Source organism: Marmota flaviventris, chromosome 10 (assembly GCF_047511675.1).
Source record: "Marmota flaviventris isolate mMarFla1 chromosome 10, mMarFla1.hap1, whole genome shotgun sequence".
Lineage (NCBI taxonomy): Eukaryota > Metazoa > Chordata > Mammalia > Rodentia > Sciuridae > Marmota > Marmota flaviventris.
The window spans coordinates 58,317,168-58,339,270 of record NC_092507.1 but is presented as its reverse complement, the minus strand read 5'-3'; the positions used below and the strand labels follow the sequence as shown (position 1 = coordinate 58,339,270).

Sequence of the window (22,103 nt, the reverse complement as noted above, 5' to 3'; positions counted from 1 at the left end):
TTCATGCTTTCAAACAAAATCAACTACACAAATTAAAGTTGTAAGAAATACAATGTGATAGTTAAAATATAAGCATTTACCTCAGAACGTGTTTAAACTATTGGGCTGCCCCTGACAATGGCCTAGTCAGGGGATGAAAGATTGGCCCTTATAAAATAGAGATCTGATACCATCTGATGGGAATGTTGTGAAGATAAGGGAAATAAATTCTAGATGATTTATCTAGAGGGCTGAATCCCTAAGTGCTGAATAAACTGTGGGTTTTACTATTATAAATAATAAAACCAAAGTTGGGCAACTTAATCCCTAAGTAGTATGTCCTTGCTCTTTAAGAATTCAAGAGGCTTTATAATTTACCCAGAAATATGTGAGGGATCATTAGATTGATCTTAACCTCAGGAGCCTATTGATGAAATGAGAACATTTATTCCTATCTTAAAAGGAGCCTTGGCTATAGTGAGGATCAAAGCTCTGTACTTCCAGGGGGTAGGCTATGTGCTGGCACAAGGGAGGCTCTGCAAGGTGCTAGAAATTTCTTCCAAAATAATTCCATTGATGAAATCCTGATCCATTCACCCCCAAATACTTGACAACAAATCCTCTTCTCTAAGCAGTGCAGATTTCAGCAGAATGTAAAGGAAAAGGCCAAAGAAGAAAAAATATCCAGGGTGATTTCATTCAATGATATTTTCCTGTCCAATTTAATTTGCTTCTCTCTAGTATGAAAAAGTCTAATGACCAAGTATAATGAAGGATGGAAAATTACAATGCTGCTTTTAGTGTCATGGTAAGAAACCAGTTCCTCCAAATTAGGGCTGCCTGATAAAATACAGGATACCCAGTTAAGTTAGAATTTGAAACAAATAATAGAATTTAATTTTTTTTCTTTTCTTTTCTTTCTTTCTTTTTACTAAAAGCAGATTCTAGGCTAGTCCTGATCTCTGGAGGTGGATTTATCAAAATGGTAAGGGGCACCTCCAATGATCAGGATCCATGTCAGATATACATTTGGGATCTACGTAGTTAACTTGGTGCCTGTATTTTTATTTGTTTAATCTAGCAACCCTATTCCTTTAACTGAATTATACTCAACTCTACATTATTTCTCATAGTTGATCACCTTTCAAAAATATATTCTGAGACCCTTTTAGACATTTATTATTTTAAGCAGATGACAAAATTATAGATTAGAAAGTCATTGAATTTACTCATTTCATAACTTCATTTCACATAATTGTTTTGTATATGAATTATAATTCCATAAGGAGAATATTAATATGTATATAAATAGAGCTTAATTCTCCATAGACACAAAGGAAATAAACATGCCAGTATACGCTCTGGGAACCAGATAGAGAGGTTTTACTTTCATAAATTGGAACCATCTGGATTTTACATACATATTAAGGCCCATGAAACCTTAGACAGAATGAAACTTCCAATTTCAAATTCTGAACAGTTTTCACCAATGATTTCACAGCAGAAAAATGAATATTTTGTACATGAAATGAAATCAATGTTGTGCTGTCATTGACAATGCCAGGTTCATGCCATCAAAGTTTTGATATTTTTTAGCCCACCTTCTGGTGACTAAAAGATGAATTCTGTGAAATTCATCACAAATCCATAGTGAACCGTCATAGTGCTGAAAATTCCTACAGGCAGTTTTTAATAAAGTTCCCCTATCACAGGGAGACCTACTTGCTCATCAGAACCATTCAGTGTGTGAGAGGTTTGATAGGATATAGCAGTTAGGCTTAATGAGATCTTTGCTTGCTTAAGTCTCTCAAGCTTTATGGACATTTTGGAGTGTGTAGTAATCTTGATGACCTCTAGCCCCTGAACTCATCATGGGTAAATTCCACTTCCCTCTGAATTTCCTGCACAGTCCCTAGTGGGTTTTGATTCCAAATCAGTAAGACCCAATCCTTGACCTCAAAAGTGCTGTGGGGACAATAAGGCTGCTATCTTGGTCATAACCACTCTCCATCCATGGTTATTGTGCTCGCTCCACTTCCTCAAGAACATTGTAAAAATAAACTGAGAAAGGATTCTCCAGCCCAGCCTGGCTGCACCTAGTGGCTTCTTGCAGGTAGAGGGCATGTCTTCCAGTGAACACCACTGGGCAAGTTGCTTTTTTTTAAATATTCCACATCTTCCTCTCAAAGCACCCAGGACAAATAACCAATGCTGGATCAGAACTATTTTAATGTTTCTTATTGTGTCTCTCTCAAAAGAATCTCTCTCCACTGACCTTGTTCCCAATGCCCCAGTTGGTCTTCCATGCATCTCAAATCTATTCTTCACTATACAGAATTCTCCTACTTGCCTAGGGCACTTTGTCAGTCTTTTATTTCTTGAAGCTAACTTTAGGACCTTAGATCATATCACAAATTTAAGTGTTTTCTTCTCTATTCTTTCAAAATTACTAATGTCCTCATTGTAAGTAATGGTCATAGCAACCCACTGATTTGTTCATTAATTCCTCCATTTATTCAAATAACATTTTGGCTCGACAATGTAAAGCCACATTCTTTGACTCCTGCCCTCATGAATCTTGTAGGAGAGACAAGTACAGTAAAAATAACATTAAAAATATTATCGAATGTCCTCTTTTTCTCTAAATCGTGTTGTCCTGTGACTTCTCACACATTAAAACAATAACATTTATTTTTCTCCAGGGAAAATACAGTTCTTGCCTAAAACAAAGGGTTTGGGCTTTAAATTAGACTTTTAGGCACATTGAGAGTGTTGGTCTTAAAAGTGAGGTTTCCTTAGGAGAAAAAGAAGCTTTCTGAATCCTTAAAATTTTCTTTAAATATTGGAGATGAAATTTTAGAAGATTAACTCAGACATAAATTATAGAACAGGAAGGGCAGTATTCAAGAAAGTTCATGGAATCAGGGAAATTCTAGTTCCAGTGGAAAAAAAATTGAATAAATAAATAAAACCTTCTAGGAGTGTGGAAAGAGAAAAAGGCTGACAACAGGTAAAAACAAGTTAAGATGCTTCATTGTACTCTTTAAGACCCAGCATGCATCATTGTATAGACTTCATCCAAATCTGGGGATAGGGAGCCACGTGATAGGTTTGGGAAGTGTGAAAGCACCTTAGACCAAAACGAGCACAAAATGAGACAGTCTAAGTTGCTCCTTTTGGAAGACATTATAATAATCACCAAGTGTTCCCATTCATCTTTTCTAGGCACAAGCTCCCTGAAATTAGGTACAGCCATTACTTTAGCATGAACTTGTTAGGTAGTAGTTAGTAATGAGCCGTGAAATATGAACTAATAACATAGCAAGGGCACAGTGTTTCTTTGAATTGATTTTAATGAACAATCAAGTAACTCATAAAACAACAGATGTACTAACCCTGACAATAAACACATGGAAACAAAGGGAGCTAATTAAGAAATCAGTTAAGGACATCATTACCCTAGGTACATGTATGATTGCACAAATAGTGTGACCCTACTTCATGTATGGGCAGAGAAGTGAAAACTTATGCTCCATTTGAGTACAATGAATCAAAGAGCATTCTGCTGTCAATATAACTGATCAGAACAAATAAATTTAAAAAAAGAAAGAAACAAAAGAAATAAGTCAACAAGGAAAGATCCACGGGGATAACTCCTGAGCGGGTCTACTGAAGTCATTGAAAAGTTAAGATTTATGGCCATAGGTTTCTCAACATATTCCAGGAGGGAAATTTCATTATGAGCTCAGGTTCACTAAGATGAAGTCTACCTGGTCATTGACCCCAGCACCTGTATTAAAATAGAATTGATTTGTAGCATTTTATCACATGTTTGTCATAACAGATTTATTTTTGAAAATTTTGGCGGGGGCTTGGGGGGTATCAGGGATTGAACTCAGGGGTATTTAACCACTGAACCATATCCCCAGCTCTTTGTATTTTATTTTGTTTTTATTTTGAGACGGGTTCTTCCAAGTTGCTTAGGCCCTTGCTAAGTTGCTGAGGCTGGTTTTGAACCTTTTCTCCTGCCTCAGCATCCCAAACCACTCGGATTACAAGTGTGAGCCACCACGCCTAGTTATTTTTGAAAGTTTAAAAATATTCGTGGGAGCGGGTACATACCACATACAAACTTCTCCTTGTACTAACACACAAATCTACTTCTTATTTAACATTGAAATGTCATCATATTTTTGCATATAGTGTATTTCATTTTCACTGCTTAAGTTTAATCTATGTTAAATTCTTCAATTTGACATTTGTGCTTTTATTTTTACACTTTTACAAATATATATTGCTTTCAACATTTTGCACACTCTTCCAAAATATATGTGCTAGGTTTTTTTCTGTGGAGTAGTTGTAGTTAAATCTCTGTGTCATAGAGTAAGGGAATTTTTAATTAAGAAAATAAATTATTATTATTTTGTATGTTGGTTTATTACCTCACAATAGGATTCAAGTGTAGATATTAAGTTGTACTAATTTACATTTCCATTCAAAAAAGCATGATGACATTTAGTCATTGCAACACGAGATATTTGAAATTTTCATATTTTCTGATTTGATACATACAAAATGCCAGGTCATTGTGAGTTTGCTTTGAATTTTTCAGATTATTAGTGATCTTTAAAATGTGTTGTTTGTTTAGCTAATTCCTATCCCTCTACTTTTCCTATTACTCCTCTTTCCATTTATTTTCATTTATTTGTTAGTTGGATCATTACTGCAGTATCATAGCACGTAACAATGGATTACATTCTATTATTATTGTTGTTGTGTTACCTGTTGTAAAAAACTGCAACCAAAGGTATCTTTTAAAGCTGATACACTAAGCAAAAGATATTAAGCACACTTACTACAAAAATTAACACTAGGAACTATAATATTAATGACTAAATGTGAATGGTGAGGGCAGACAATATAAGCTAATTTTAGAGAAGACAATCTAAGCTAATTTTATTCTTATTAAGAATGCAAAACTCATAGGTACTCTAATGAAATTGGGAACTAAGTATTACATAAAAGTATAAGAATAAAGGTAACCAATGGAGCAATTTACAAACCTATCTAAATGCAAGAATATCTATAATAAAAGGGGGGGCAGTAGGGAAAGAACATATGGTAAACGATTTGAGTGAAGAAAAGGGGAAAACAAAAATAAATAGTAACTTTTTTAAAACAAAACACCGGGAAAGATTCAAAAGGTCAGCTTCACTGTGAAACTAATAAAGTTTTAGAATCAGAGGAATTTCAAAGCCCCAGAAAGGCTACATTGAGGTCAAATGGTTATGTTTTCATAAATTGTTTATAAATTAAATATTCGAATTACAAGTAGCACCAAGTTTGTATTTGAAATTTTGTTTTCTTTTCCTTAAAATGGGTCACAAATTCCAGAAACTTTTTGATCCAAAACCTTGGATCCAATTTTCCTGAGGAACTAATGAGTTAGTTTTAAGAAACTAATAAAAATATGAATGAATTTGGTGGGAGGAATGGGAGATATGGCGAGATACATTGAGAGCAAGACTTTATAACTTCAAATATATGACTTTTAGTTTCTAAGTCATGTAAATATAGTCTCTATTAAGAATGTGTAAACTTTCTTTTTTTAATATTTGATTTTATTTTTTAAATACTTTACAGCAGAATGCATTACAATTCTTATTACACATATAGAGCACAATTTTTCATATCTCTGTATATAAAGTATGTTCACACCAATTCATGTCTTCATACATGTACTTTGGATAATGATGTCTATCACAAGAATGTGTAAACTTTCAAAATTAACTTTAAAAGACTGAGGTTAAATGTTGCTGTGAACAAGATTATTTAAGATCATTGAAAAAGCATTTAGTGTCATTAATCATAATTACATACAGTAAATGCATTATTTGAGCAGAAACGTATACATAAAAAGGCAAAACACCAAACATATAAATAAAAAGAAAGAAAAGAAACATGTGAATAGATATTTGAGACCATGTTTCAGTAAACTTTTCATCACTATAATCAAAGTAGCTGACAAGAATATCTTAGAGGAGGAAAAGTTTGTCGGGGCTCATGGGTTCAGAAGTTTATTCCATGTTCAGCCAAGTCCATATCTCTTGGCCCAAGATGAAGAAGAATATCATGATGGAAGGGCATGTTCATGAAGCTCAGCTCATGATAGCCAGGCAGGAGAGAGAGAGAGAGAGAGAGAGAGAGAGAGAGAGAGAGAGAGAGAGAGAGATCCATTACTCCAGATATAATTCCCAGTGACTTATTTTCTCCAGTCTCGTCCCATCTGCCTCCAGTTACAACCCAGTTAATCAACTCGATTTATTTATTCATCAAATTTGTTAATCTACTGATTAGTTTACAGCTGTCATAATCTAAACATTTTACCTTTGAACATTCTCGCATTTTCTAACAAGAACTTTTGGGAGACACCTCATATCCAAAACCACAATAGATTAGGATAAAATTTCTGGAAAAACATTATATGATAATACATCAAGTATTGTATCTCCAACAGTGTTTTTTGGGTAGAAGTAAAGATGATGTGTTCTAGAAATCCGTTTGTTTGATGGCTCACATTGGTTGTAGTTATAAATAAGAATAAACTTCCAATTCAGTATGTGAAGTTTGAATTGAAAAGTCATTTATAGGGTAAAATAAAATAAAGCATTGTTAACATAAATGCAATTTTTACAATTTAAAATATTTTTTTAAAATTGAAATGCTTTGAGCAACCCAGCTTCATGAGAGTAAAAATATATACTTTTTCAAGGTAACTGGTTAGAAGTTAACGCTAATTTCTAGGCAAAAAATTTCCTGTTTTAAAGTGAATGTTTGTATATGGTATATTATCCAGGTGGGTGGGGTTAGGTTTAAAATTTAGGGAAAGAAATGAATTGTTGTGAAAAATAACAACAGAAATTGTCTATTTATGAACAAGCTGAATTTGGTTGACTGTATGCAACTTTATTCTTTCTCACGAGGCCCTGTTAAACTTGCTTCATGGGCCTCATCTTCCCAAGCCCTGACTGAAATCTCAGGTAGGTCCCATCAGTTTGGGGGTCATTTTTACCTAATAAAATGTTCTCTAACTTTCCAGAATTGACGAGTGCAGGTGTCCTTGAGAATTACATAATTCTACTATGGTGCCATATATATATTTTTTCAAACTCATTGAAGGAAAAATCTCTGCCTAGTTAAGTGGAGCACCCACATTTAATCTAGAAAGCCTACATTTGGGAAAGGAATGGACAACATTCTCCCCGGCTTGTTCTACCCCTTTTCCCATATTGCTGACTGCCATTTCTTACCCAGAGATTGAGGTGATAAGAAAAGAGCACAGTCATAGATACCTGACACAATGTCAGTCCAGCACTGGAGACCCCTGGATGGGGTTGATGACCAAGGTGGACCTGCTCTACATCATAGAATTCTTTAGTGGTTCTCTGCAGATCTGCCCAATGGGGCTCTCTTCTCTACCTCTCTAGAAACAGGAAATGTCCCCACTTGTGCTAGCCACTTATAAGCTCCCTCAACCCCCTGGGACTTCAGTGGTCACAGGCTAATGATGCCTCTTTGGGCCTCCAGCCAGTCCTCTTGGAAGCTTCTTTTCTCAAAATCCTGTTTTGGTCTCCAAGAAACACAGTTTTCTTACAGTTTGTTCTTCCTGGTAAAAATGTACCTGGCTCTCAAGGCAACCCTCTCTACCCCACTCTCAGTACACAGCTGCAGCCACAGCTTCTCATTTCAGGCTTTTCTCCTTTGAGCTATTATAAGTACACTATAGTAATAAAATTTACAATGCTATTTTTTATGTTAGAAATAAGTTCCACTTGTTCTTCATGTAATTATTCTTCTACTTTAAGAATCTGCTTGCTTAGATCTCATTTTGTCACTTTGTATCTCTGCTCAAAAGTAAGATTGATTGGAGTTTTTGCTTAGGTTTGATATCAGGGTTTTGCTAATTTTCTAAAGTTTTATGAGAATGATTCCATATGTTTCCATGGTCTGGAAAAGTTTTTATAGAAAGGTAATAACTTTTCTATGGACATTTTAAACACACAAAAAAAAATGCTGTTTTGAATTGTGATAAGGCCCTAGGAGAGCTTAAGACAACCAATTTAGAAAACTCCAAGACCAAATGAGGAGAGGGGCTGATGGGACCTTGTGAATCTGGTGGGCACATTCATTGGTCTTGTGCAAAACCATTCTCTGATAGGTCAGGCTCTTTCTAACTCCAAGATTTTCATATAATTTCAAATAGCTAACTGGCTTGTATTATAAATATTAAAAAAAAATATTATTTCATTTTTTCCTGCCTGCCTGGGATATTCTCTCACTCTTCTTGGCTAATTTCCTGGTCCTTTCTCAGTTCTTGATTTAAATGTTACTCCCTCAGAGAAAATTTCCATCTCCACAATAATCTGAATTATATCATCAGTTATAGTTTCTCAGACCACCTTGAACTTTTAATACTAGCACTTATCACGATTTGCAGTTATGTATTTATTATTGTATAATCTTTGAAGTCTTTTTTACCCCCTTTAAGACAGTGATCTCATCCCTGTTATTCATGAGTGAAAGATGAGGACTGTGTTTTCTCTCCCATAACTACATACACAACTCACTGTGCACTCAGTAAATTCATAGCACACACCAATGCTCAACAAAACTGTTTTAGTTTAGTGTAAAAATGCTTTTTAATATATGCATGACTTTTATAAAGAGATGAGTTCCACTTTCTGTTGTGTCTTCCTAGAAACCAGGTCACTCTTTGAACCTGTGGAACTTATAGAACCTGTTTAGAAAAGTATAGATCAAACCCAATCCCTACATTCCACTGACAAAGAAGTTAAATGGTAGAATAGTCATGTGACATCTCTATAGGTCCTGAAGCCGTATCTTCTTGATTGCTGTCTTCATGTACTTCCCACAAGCCCTAACTCCCTTTTCCTACCAAGGTCTGTTCTCTCTCTCATCTCTTTCCCCTCCATCAGGAGTCGCCATCACACCCTTTGTACTTGTAAGTTTCCAAGATGTGATGAGAGAAAGCAGTGTCATAGAGCAGAAAGAGCTTGGAAATCCAAAAGACCTGGTTTCTAATCCTGACTCAGTCACTCAACACCTGTGTGAATTTGTACACATTCCTTAACTCCACTGTGCCTGTTTTCATACCCATAAAATGAGTGTGAAATTGATATGAACATTAATTTTAAAATTATATGTAAAACAAGTGTCTGGCATAGTGTCTGGCACATTCTACTGCTTGAAAACAAGAAATTCATGTTATCAGCTGGTGATATGGCACTCATGGACATGTATTTGCCCTGATCCTCCATTTGCAAAGTATAGAAACATCTGCAGAAAAAGGTCTGAGTTCAAATCCAATATAATAAATAATGCACTGAGTACTCAGGTTTATTTATTGCTCTAACATAGGGAAGATAAAATGGTCTCTGGAAAAAGTCTTTCTACAAACTTCATGGTGCTTCAGTGGTTGCAGCAAAGACAGGAAAATCAATCTTAGACTCGATGTTTTAATTTCTTTTCATGATTACTGTCCTCAAATGGAGAATGCAATTTAAATTAATGCTGTGTTTGTTCATTTTCCTCAAAATGAACATTGATCAGATTCCGTCTGAAGGATCTGTAACATCTCTTCTGTAATTATTTTTAAATATATTAAGAGTGAGCTGTGTATTACAGAACAGGGGCCTATTTCTGGGAGACAGACGTTCTGGGTTCTGGCTCCTGTTCTATCATTCACTTACTATGTGACCTATGGAAAGTTACTTCTGGTTGAGCCTCCATCTTCTCTATAAAATGGGTACATAACTAACTCACAGAGATGTTTAAGGATCACAAGGTCATGCATGTTAAAGGCAAAAAGTAAAATACCCTTATTGTGAACTAGTGTAATTACTACCCGTAGTCCTGAAAAATATGATGAATTTAAGCTGCACATAAATAAGGACCATTGGGACTTGACACATTATGATATAATGCTTATTATTATGATGATGATATGTGCCAAATGTTACACAGAGTACTCAGATAGCTAACTGGCTTGTATTATAAATATATAAAAAAATATTCTTTCATTTTTAGATGTCAGCTAAGAAAAAGTGATGAAAATAGTTGAGACTCACTGCTGAATATTAAACATGTTTATTAAATAAGTATACCTGCAAGTGATCCAAAATGATCCAAAACTAACAATACGTATATTTTGCACTCTTCAATAATGGATTACTTTCCCTTGTAGAACATCGATGCAGGCTCACTGTCATTAGTACTCTCCAGATTGTACTTAAATTTTCTTCTCAATGTTTTCTCTGATGGCCAGCATACTGTCATCTAAGAAATGCTTTACCGCTGCAAAACTTAGCCCCTGTGGAAAGCTGTTAGCTATGAGCTCTAAACTTTTATAGAACTTTTAGATTTCAGTTTAGATGAAGCAAAATGAAATTATACTGCTATAATATAAATTTGCCTGTAAGAGCTCAAGTATTGGATTGATTGTGGCTATTTTTAAAAAGTACATACTGTGCATAGGGGCTAAATAATACTTAAATAGAAACATGACTATGTAAGGCATCATTTCTATCAGCTAACACAGTGTTATAAATTTGACACCACTGTAAAACTTAGTCTTTCTCTTAGCCCTGATTAGGCTATGTAAAATGCCCACCTTTATTTCAGATCATGAAAGTGACAACCTTTATATCCAGACTGATGCCAGAGGAGATAACATTTCCCTGAAGGGGTAAAAAAAGCTATTGGTTACACTGATAGGATGGCTGGGCCAGCTGTACATTCATAATCATCATTAGTAATTGTTAAATGGAAAGGAAATAAGAACTTACGTTTTTAAAAGAGAATAGACACACAAACAGGGCCTACTTTTCCTGGCTTGGAGAGCTACTACTTCAGAGGTTAACATTTCTCAGCATTCCCTAAAACTAAAAGAACTACATTAGAAAATACAAAGGAAGTTACTATGAGAACAAGCCCAAGTTTTCTTGACAAATATTTATTTAATCTTTTATTTTTTAAAACATGCAATGAAAAAACTTTTTAAACAGAGAGAGAGAGAGAGTTTTTTAATATTTATTTTTCAGTTTTCGGCGGACACAACATCTTTGTTTGTATGTGGTGCTGAGGATCGAACCCGGGCCGCATGCATGCCAGGCAAGCACGCTACGGCTTGAGCCACATCCCCAGCCCCAATAAAAAAATTTTTTAGATGCATTTAAAGTTGGGAATGTGGCTCAGTGGTGCGGCACTTGCCTAGCATGTGCAAAGCCCTGAGTTCAATTCTCTGTACTTCCAAAAAAGGACATTTAAATTAAATTTATTTTAATTAATACATGAAAACATAACACTGTGCATATTAGTCTTGTACTATGTGGTGATCTAATGTTTCTATACATGTACACATTATGTAATGCTTAAATCAGATTAAATCTATCTTCTCAAAAATTTATCACTTCTTTATGATGAAAACTTTTAAAGTCCTTTCTCCTAGTTTTTTAAAAATTCACAGTACATTGTTGTCATCTAAAGTCACCTATTATGCAATAGCCTACCTGAACTTTGTGCCGCTAACTCACTCTAGCTTTGCACCCGTTGACAACTTTTGCCCAAGTCTTCCTGCCACCGTTTCTCCCCTGCCTCTCATCACTGCCACTCTGCTTTCAACCTCTATGAGACCAACATTTTTAGATTCCACATATGAATGAGAGCATGTGCTACTTGTCTTTCTGTGCCTCACTTATTTCATTTAACATAATTATTTCCAGTTCCATCTATGTTTTCACAAATGACAGGTTTTTATTCTTTTTATAGGAGAATAGTATTCCATTGTGTATCTGTACAACACCTCCTTTGTCCATTCATCCATAATGAACATTTCTGTTGTTTCCATTTCTTAGCTATTATAATTAGTGCTAAGTGAACATGGGAGTGTGGATGTCTCTTCAGCATACTGATATAATTTCCTTTGAATATATTCCCGAGAGTGCAATTATTGGATCATGTGGTGTCTATTTTTAATTGTTTGAGGAACCTCCATATTGTTTTACATAATGGCTATACTAATTTACATTCCCACCAACACTGTGCAAGTGTTCCCTTTTTTCCACACCCTTACCAGCACTTGTTATCTTTAATCTTTTTGATAATAGCCATTCCTACTGGGGTGATGTGATATCTGCATTAATCTAATGATCCTTGTCTTTGAGAAATTTTTTTATAGACCTCTTAGCCATTTGTATATCTTTCTGTGATCAAATCAGGTGTGTGTGTGTGTGTGTGTGTACATGCTATTGAGTTTTTAGAGTTCCAAATACATTCTGTATCTCAACCCCTTATCAGATGCATACTTTCCAAATATTTTCTCCCATTCTATAGGTTGTCTCTTCACCCTGTTGATTGCTTTCATTGCTGTGCAGAAGCTTTTAAATGTAATCTCATTTGTCAATTTTTGCCTTTGTTTCCTGTGTTTTTAGTCTTGTCCAAAAATATCTTTGACCATTTCAATGTACTGATGTGTTTCCCCTATGCTTTCCTATAGAAGTTTCTTTTTCTTTTCTTTTTTTTTTTTGGGGGGGGGGGGTGCAGGGATTGAACTCAGGGGCACTCAACCACTGAGCCACATCCCCAGCCCTATTTTGTATTTTATTTCGAGACAGGGTCTCACTGAGTTGCTTAGTGCCTTGCTTTTGCTGAGACTGGCTTTGAACTCGCTTTCCTCCTGCCTCAGCTTCCCAAACCACTGGGATTACAGGTGTGCGCCACCCGCCCAGCTTCCTATAGACGTTTCTTAATTTCATATTTTTTAAATCGGTTGTCTTCATTTAAATAGCTAAGTTAAATGTTTTTCACTCATCATTCAGCAAATAAATTATCGATCAACTAGTATAGGTTCTTAAAAAAAAATTTTTTTTTCACTATTTAAGACCTTAATGATGAAATGGATAAGCCACAGTCCCTACCTTCTTTTCCTTCAAGGAAAAGAAAAATGCATTACTGGGCAATGAGAAAATAATAAGATTCTATAGCAAGTTTCTTCTAAACATCAAAACACAGAAACGTGTGTGATCCATGTTGTTAACGTGTTTCATTAAACATTTCATGAAAGAAGCAGCGTTTAGTTTGAGTGTTAAAGGTTAAAGTAGATAATACTAAGAGAGGGAGAGAGAGGGAGGGAGGGAGAGAGAGAGGGAGGGAGGGAGGGAGAGAAATTTATTGTGAAAAACCTTAGAATTCAGAATGTTAAAAAGTATGACATCAACAGGAGTCAAGCGGAGCTCCGCGCCAGTACACCCAGCGACGAGGAGGCCCAGTGCTCGCTGCCCGGCGGGGGCTGCTTCAGCCCCAGGTCCAGCTTCCCAGAGCCGCGCTCCCCAGCCAGGCGGCCACTCCTGCGGCGCGGATCCCTTGTGTATATGTAACGGGCTTCTGACTTCTCTGAAGACTGCCCAGCAACAAATGTACTCCCACCGGATATACCTCTAGATCCACAGCAGGCACATATGTCTCCAAGGAATGACCAGTTTTATGCTTACTATGTACTCTTGAGATTGGAGAAAGAGTTAAAAGCTAAAAAAAAAAGACAGATATTTTTAGCATATGAGGTCATTCAGGACTTCAGATTCATAATTCAGTGTTGTGGAAATGAAAGTATAATAATTTTGTCAGCAGAGACTGTCAACTGCAAACTATCTTAAGAAACCAGAACAATATCCCGTTAAATCAAGCAGAGACTTACTGCATCCAGGGAGGCCACTTACGACCTCAACATCATCCTAGTTGCATCTTGCAGGAGAGAAGAGGATTTGAAAAACACTGTTTTTAAGACTGTCGGACCTACTTTAAGGCATGCCATGACTTTCAGTGGTGTGATCTGCTTGGTACTGAACCAAGTTTATAATATAATAAGACTAATGCACACAGTAAGGGCAGGATTTGGAAGAGTCTTTGAGGAGTAAACCATCATTTTATGAACCCAGCTGCAAGATCTATTGTTCTGAGAGGAGGTTATTTACTTAATGAGAACAAATAGATTTTAAAGACAAACTCAGGAGGTTCTGAAATAAACGATAGTTACTTGCAGCTTCATCTTTCTGGGAAGAATTTCTGTGATAATAAAGTCAAGTTAACACCGAGGTTGAAAGTAAAATCACCTTAATGTGGACAGTAGACTGGGTACAGATGGCTTCACATGTCAACAACAGATGATGTTTGAAATAAAATGTGAGAATGAATATTGACAGTCCTTATATATCATTTTGAAGTGTTTGACATGGGGGGAAAGAGGGGATCAAGTTCGGTCCTGTGCCAAAGTGCTTTGCAAAAAAAAGAAATTCATCTGATTCTACCAGCAATCCTAAAAAATGTAATTATTTTACCGATATTTCAGATAATACTGAGAATTAGGGAGGCTATATTTTAAAAGTAATCCTTGCTTAGTATCTCTTAAGGAATGGGTGAAGCCAGATTTCAAATCCAGTAATTAAATCATTTGCCACCTTCTTCATTGATCTGCTTATGAACAACTTTGGTTCTTTAAAATCTATGATATGTCAGGCACTGTTTTAGGCAATGGAGATATCTTGATTAACATGACATATATGGTCTGTAGCTTCTTGGTGTTTATAATTTAGAGGGGAAAAGAGATGGTATGGAGAAAAAAAGATTATTTCAGGAGTCTAAAAACTTCCCTGGTATCATTAACTATAGATATCTAGATTAGATGGCATTTTAAATCAGCACTTTGGTATAAAGTTGGCAAAATCAGGAAAGTTGAGCATCCTAACAAGTGTATGCATCCTGAGCCTTCTGATAAATCAGTGTGTGGCAGGAGGGTGGGAAACAGGCTCAGAGAGGAGGGGAGAAGAGAGTGTTTCCTCCGCTGTGTGGGCATTTGGCAATATTTCTCAATTTCTGGCCTACATCACTCTCTGTGTGAGTTCTGCACACAGAGGAAGGGACTCAAGCAATTTTTCCAACATTCTCAGCTATTGTCCAAAAATATCTCGTAGACAATTTTTTTCTGGGAATGAACAATGAGTAGTCATGCTGTCAATATCTGTTCAGTCATTTACCTAAGATCCCAAGAAACATGGCTTGCTGTGTATGGTTCATTTCATTGGTGACAAATTTCTCCACTTTGGAAGCTTTGGTGAATCTTTATCCCAAAGTGGCCCAGTTGTTCATCTATGGCTGAGTGATGGGGGGTTTGTGATAAGACAAAGCTTTTAACCCACCTTTCTTAGGGCAGAAGTTGGTCACCTAGTTCTCTCTGGGAGTGTGAATAACGATAACTGGCATTTTTACACTGCATGACAGTTTACAAAGGCACTTCTCATACAGTTATATTGTTTTAATATAACACAGATAAGAAAATGATGTACAAAGAGAATAAGTGTCCTTCTCTAACATCTCTGTGCCCAGCAATAAACTATGATGTATTCTAATTCTAACCCCTCTGTTCTTCCCACTATTCCAGTGCTAACATTCCATTTCAATCCCCCTCCCTTTCCTCTGTCGCCTCTCACCCCTCCTCCCCCTCCCTTTTGCTTTGCATATTTTCAAGGCTGAAAGGGGAAAGAAAAAAAAACATGCCAAGTGCAGTGGTGCTTGCCCATAATCCTAGCAACTTGGAAGACTGAGGCAGGAGGATAGCAATTTAAAGGCCAAACTCAGCAACTTAGTGAGACTGGGTCTCGAAATGTAAAAAGTAAATAAAAATGGTTGCCGATATGGCTCAGTGGTAGAATTCTCCTTGGTTAGGTTCCCCGTAGTGGGGAGAGAAAAGCCACACTTAACTAAGCTCTTATTTTTAGTAACTTCATTCTTCCATCACTATTATTTATAAATATATTATTAGTGTTCCCATCACAAATTACAGACTGCACCTTTAGTCCTGTTGGCCTCCATATGGCTGGTTGACTGGTAACTGCAGATCTCAAACTAGGCCTTGTTTATTTTTTATTTCTTTATTATGCTCTACCTTTATTTGTTAAACTTATAATCAGGAGATAAGATTTTGCATTAAGAAGAAAATACCCACACATTCCTCTCTGAGCAGAGATTTCACTGAAACTTACTTTGAAATGTATCTCCTATTCCCCTAAAAAAAAGATCATTAGAGAAGAAATCTATTCCTCCTCAGTAAACTTTACTTTGATATCTAAAGTATTAACTTTTTTTTTTTCTGGGGCAGGGGTGGAACTCAGGGGCACTCCACCACTGAGCCACATCCCCAGCCCTATTTTGTATTTTATTTCGAGACAGGGTCTCACTGAGTTGCTTAGTGCCTTGCTTTTGCTGAGGTTTGCTGCTGAGAGCCATAGCCAAGTAGGAATGACGCATGGCAATTTCCTTGTCAGCCTACCCAATGTTGCTTAGAGGGAGGACTCTCCATTGTAGAAATGGGCTTGCCTTGGACCCAGGTCATTTGCAGTGACATTGCATGAATGTTTGAGAAAGGTGACCCTGCTCAAGGACCAGGGTGTATCCGGGCTTAGGGCGGTTCCAGGTTAGGGTGGATCCTGCTGGGAATAGGGTGTACCCTGCTGCCTCAGGCGCCCGTTCCTTGAGTTCCCGTTGAGTTCTCGTGGGATTCAGAGGGTATTTGGTATTCAGAGCTGGGTGGAGTGTGTGGATTTCCCCAGAACGTGCGTGTAGAGTGCCGGTGAAAGTTTCGGGAATAAAGAATTGCTGTTTGAATCAACAAGGCTTTTGTGGTGGCTCGGTTATTTTGTGCCCAGACAGACTGCGGCATTTGGTGGTCCGTAAGGGGAAGGTCTGAAGCTTGGAGGTAAGTGAAATTGCACGCCCCTGAGGGAAGGTGAGAGAATGGGTGACCAATTCAAAAAACAATGTGTTCTTGTTTTGATTTATTTTGTTTTTATTTCAAGCTGCCTATCCCTAGAACTTTCTCAGGCAAACTGGGAAAAATGGTTGGCTCAAGGTTTGAAGTTTTTCGGCCCTGAGGAAGAGAAAATTGATACAACGATTTTTTATTCAGTTTTTGTTTCATTCAGTTTCGGTTTTGTTTTGTGTTATCTTATTGGGTTGCGTTATCTTTATAGTAGATTAGAAATTAGTAAAAAACAAACCGAAAGAGTGTTAAGTAAATTGTTAGAGGTTCAGACCATGGAGAAAGACATTTTAGATCAAGCAAAAGAGAAGGTCTCTCAAGCTAGTCAGACAGAGGAAGAAAATTTAAAGGAAAAGGGGCTATTGGGAAAAAGGCTACAACAGGAGGCTGCTACTAACTCCGTTCTATCACCAGAGGGCATAATTCAACCAACAGCCCCACCGATGGAGACAGCTGAGTGGCCCTCAACCCCCATAGTTGGTAAATGGGATCCTGAGACAGGACCTCAAAGATTAGCATGCCCTGTACTTGAACAGGTAGGAGGGCAGCGAATTCACCGTGCTTTAGATTTCAAAACAGTGAAGCAGTTAAAGGAGGCTGTAACAACCTATGGTCCCCAAGCACCCTTCACTGTAAGCATGGTCAAATCCATTACCAACTTGGACATGACGCCAGCAGATTGGGCTAGCATGTGTAAATCTGTGCTAAATGGAGGACAATATTTGTTATGGAAGGTTGCCAATGAGGAATTTTGCATGGAGACAGCTAAGAGAAATGCAGCAGCCGGTTACCCTCAAAGAAATCTAGATATGTTGTTAGGAAAAGGACCTTATGAGGGTCAACAGCAACAAATTGAATATGATCCTGCTATATATGCACAAAATGCTGCAGACGCAGTTAGGGCATGGAAGACTTTACAAGGACATGGAGATTTACAAAGTCAGCTATCTAAGGTAATACAGAGAGCTAATGACCCTTACGCTGAATTTGTAGATAGGCTTATTCAAACAGCTGCCAGAATTATTGGGGATACAGAACAAGCAATGCCATTAATAAAACAACTGGCTTATGACCAAGCAAATCGTTGCTGCAGAGAGGTTATTAGACCATGAAAACATGAAGATTTAAACACATATATTAAATTATGTAGAGATATTAATGAACAAGGGCAAGTCTTGGCAGCTGCAGTACAACAGGCTTTAGATGCCAGGCCAAAAACATGCTACAATTGTGAACAAACAGGACATTTTAAAAGGAATTGCCCCATAGGAAAAGGATTTAACAAAACTAGGTATCAAAGGAATAGAATACCAGGTATTTGCCCACGATGCCATAGAGGGAGACATTGGGCTAATGAATGCCGTTCTCAAACCACCACAGAGGGTACTTCCTTATCAAAAAACAGACAAGGACCAGGTATTTACCCACGATATCGTGGAGAAAGGCATCAGGCTCCATTGCCAAAAAACGAACTGGGGGGCCCAATGCTCCGGGGCCCACAACCACAAATATACGGAGCAGTGGAGGAACCCAGCAACACCATCAGGGTAGTGCCCAGGACACATTGTCCATTAAATCCCTCATCAGACAAACCAGAGGGAGCGCAGGGTTGGACATCTGCGCCTCTGCCAGAGCAGTACTAACTCCAGAGATGGGAGTTCAAATCATTCCCACAGGAGTAAAAGGACCTCTTCCCCAAGGAACAGTAGGCTTATTATTGGGACGTAGTTCTTCTACACCAAAAGGACTTATGATAAGTCCTGGGGTAATTGATCCTGATTATGTAGGTGAAATAAAAATTATAGCTAGTTCTCCAAGAGGTATATCAGTAATTTCACCAGGAGATAGAATAGCACAGTTGTTAATAATACCCAGCCTACATGATAAATTTTCCAGCCGTAGTGTAGAAAGAGGTTCCAGGGGATTAGGCTCCACAGGTGTAGATTGGGCTATGCTGTCTTTAAATTTAGATTCTCGCCCAATGCTAAAACTAAATATTCAAGAACATGAATTTAATGGACTACTGGACACAGGTGCTGACCTTAGCATCATATCTCGTCAAGAATGGCCAAAACATTGGCCATTACAACAAGCCACTCAAATGCTTCGAGGCCTAGGAGTGGCAACTAATCCCCATAGAAGTGCAATGGTATTAGATTGGAAGGATCCTGAAGGATGTGAAGGAACTATACAGCCATATGTATTGGATCATCTTCCTATAAATTTATGGGGACGAGATGTCCTAGATCAATTAGGTTTGACGTTAACAAATAATATCAATCCTAATGCACCCACTACTAGGGCTAGACAAGGTTTTGGGAAAGAAAAAAAGATTAGGAGAACAAGAACAAGGTATAGCAGCACCAATTCAAATAGATCAAGGAATAAATAGACATGGATTGGGTTTTCAGAAGGGGACACTGAGACAATCAAAATTACTTGGAAATCAGAAAGACCAGTGTGGGTTCCTCAGTGGCCCCTGACTAAAGAAAAGATACAAGTAGCCCATGATCTGGTCAAACAACAATTAGCGGAAGGACATATACAACCTTCCGTATCTCCCCATAATACTCCCATTTTTGTCATCAAAAAGAAATCTGGTAAATGGAGATTATTGCAAGATTTAAGAGCCATTAATAATGAGATGGTTATTATGGGACCTGCTCAATCAGGGATTCCTCAATTGTCTGCTTTGCCAAAAACCTGGTATGTTTTAGCTATAGATATTAAAGATTTTTTTTTTTCAATTCCAATTCATCCCAAGGATAGTCCACTTTTGCATTATCTATCCCTGCACTAAATCATGAAGGTCCTGATCAGAGATATGAATGGAAAGTACTCCCTCAAGGGATGGCTAACAGTCCAACTATGTGTCAAATTTATGTTAACAAAGCAATCCAGCCACTTAGAAATCAAAATCCTGAACTACAAATATTTCACTATATGGATGATGTATTATTAGCACATAAAGATAAAAACACATTGCTGGAATGTTATGCCACAGTTACAAACTTATTAAAAATTATAATCTAGAGATAGCAATAGATAAAGTACAATTAAATTTTCCAATTAATTATTTAGGAGTTCTATTATCCTCAACCATGGTCCGTCCACCAAAAATTCAAATACTAGTAGATCAACTCAAATCACTTAACGACTTTCAAAAGTTATTGGGAGACATAAATTGGATAAGGCCTTATCTAGGCATACCAACAGGAGAGTTGGGACCTTTATTTGATATCCTAAAAGGTCCATCAGATCCAAATTCACCCCGCATGTTAACTCCTAAAGCAAGAAAGGCATTAAAAATTATTGAAACATATATGGAAAGTATGCATTTGGATAGAATTGATATAAGTTCGCCTTTATTATTTATTGTACTACCAACAAAAAATATTCCTACAGGAGTATTTTGGCAAGAAGGTCCATTATTGTGGATACATTTATCTTATTCTCCTAACACTATTCTTACTAGATATCCTGAGGCTGTAGGACAATTAATACTCAAAGGGATAAAAGCAGCAAAGGGAGTGTTTGGAATTTCTCCCAATAAAATTATTACTCCATATACTATGGATCAAATTGATGAGTTAGCTAATGAGTTAAATACTTGGGCAATAATCATGTGTAAATCTAATGTTTCATTTGATAATCACTTACCATCTAATCCTTTGTTGTCTTTTCGGTCTAAGCATACTGTAGTTTTTCCAAAAATGACAAGAAAAACCCCTATCATGAATGCTCCAAATATATTCATTGATGGGTCAAATAATGGTACAGCAGCAGTAGTTACCCCTGATCAAACTTTTACATTTTTAGTACCCAAACAATCAGCTCAAAAGGTAGAGCTTAATGCAGTATTACAAGCTTTTGTGATGTTTAAAGATTCTGTATTTAATTTATTTTCTGATAGTCAGTATATAGTTAATGCTATAGTATCCCTTGAAGATTCTGGTAGGATTTCTCCTTCCTCTACTGTTTTCTCTTTGTTTTCCACTATACAAAGTCTAATCTGGGACAGAAAAGATCCATTCTTTATAGGACATATCAGGGCACATACAGGATTGCCTGGAGCCCTTAGTTTGGGCAATGATTTAGCAGATAAAACTACACATGACCTACATGTTTTCTCTACACTAGAAGAAGCTACAAAATTTCATAAAAGGTTCCATATTAATGCTAATACTTTAAAAAAGTGTTTTAAAATAACTAAGGAACAAGCCAGACATATAATAAAACAATGTCAAAATTGTGTGACCTTTTTACCACAAGTTAATCTTGGAGTCAATCCTAGAGGACTGATACCTAACCATATTTGGCAGAGGATGTCACACACTTGCCAGAATTTGGAAAATTAAAATATTTGCATGTTACAGTTGATACTTCTTCTGGATTTTTGATGGGCTCCCTTCATGCCGGAGAAAAAACTAAAGATGTTATAGCTCATTGCTTATAAAATTTTGCCACTGTGGGCATTCCAAAACAGTTAAAAACAAATAATGGTACTGGATATACCTCTTTTAAACAATTTTGCTCATCATTTGGTATTACTCATATAACAAGAATCCCATACAATCCACAGGGACAAGGCATAGTTGAAAGAGCTCATCAAACTATTAAAACGTACTTATTAAAGCAAAAAGAGGGAATTGGAAAGGGGTATATATCCCCCAAAGATAAACTTAAAATAACCCTTTTTACTCTAAACTTTTAAAATTTGGATTCATCAGGGCTTAGTGCTGCGGAAAGACATATGTATCCAAAAAATGTACATAAGCCCAAGGTACTTTGGAAAGATATTCTAACAGGACAATGGAAAGGTCCTGACCCAGTGATTGTCTGGAGTCAGGGTTCTGTTTGTGTGTTTCCACAGGGAGAACAGGAGCTGATTTGGATTCCAGAGAGACTACCCAAAGCAATTTCTACAGACCAAAAAGAAGATGATTTGACTCAAATCCATAACAGCTGATATCCAGAGCTCCAGCTTGGCTATTCTTACATCTACGACAGTGATTAACCAGGATGCTTTTTTCAATATCTATTTTATTATTGCCTTTTCCCACATCATAAAGTTCTATTTTATTTTTTGAGCTCATACAAACCTAGGTTAATGTTTTTCTGATCAGTTTTATTTTTTGACTGTGGAGTTTTTAAACATTGCAAGGGAAATTTCACCTGTGTAAAGCTACAAGGCCTTTACTATTGTCTTATGTGTTGTACGTTTGTGTGCACTCTT

The 22,103-nt window shown here is 36.8% G+C and overlaps 1 protein-coding gene across 2 annotated transcripts in view; it reads left to right on the top strand.

Annotated features, from left to right (window-relative positions):
• The window catches only part of Ptger3 (prostaglandin E receptor 3), a 276,814-nt gene extending 254,998 nt beyond the window's left edge, over positions 1–21,816 (top strand). The window contains exon 4 of one of the 2 annotated variants that reach the window (XR_011708857.1): positions 21,741–21,816. The gene's annotated coding sequence lies outside the window, so the exon portion shown is untranslated. Of the gene's footprint in view, positions 1–13,276; positions 13,341–21,740 lie in introns of those variants that run through there. The other variant, XR_011708856.1, reaches the window with a different exon arrangement.
• Positions 21,817–22,103: the final 287 nt, after the last annotated feature.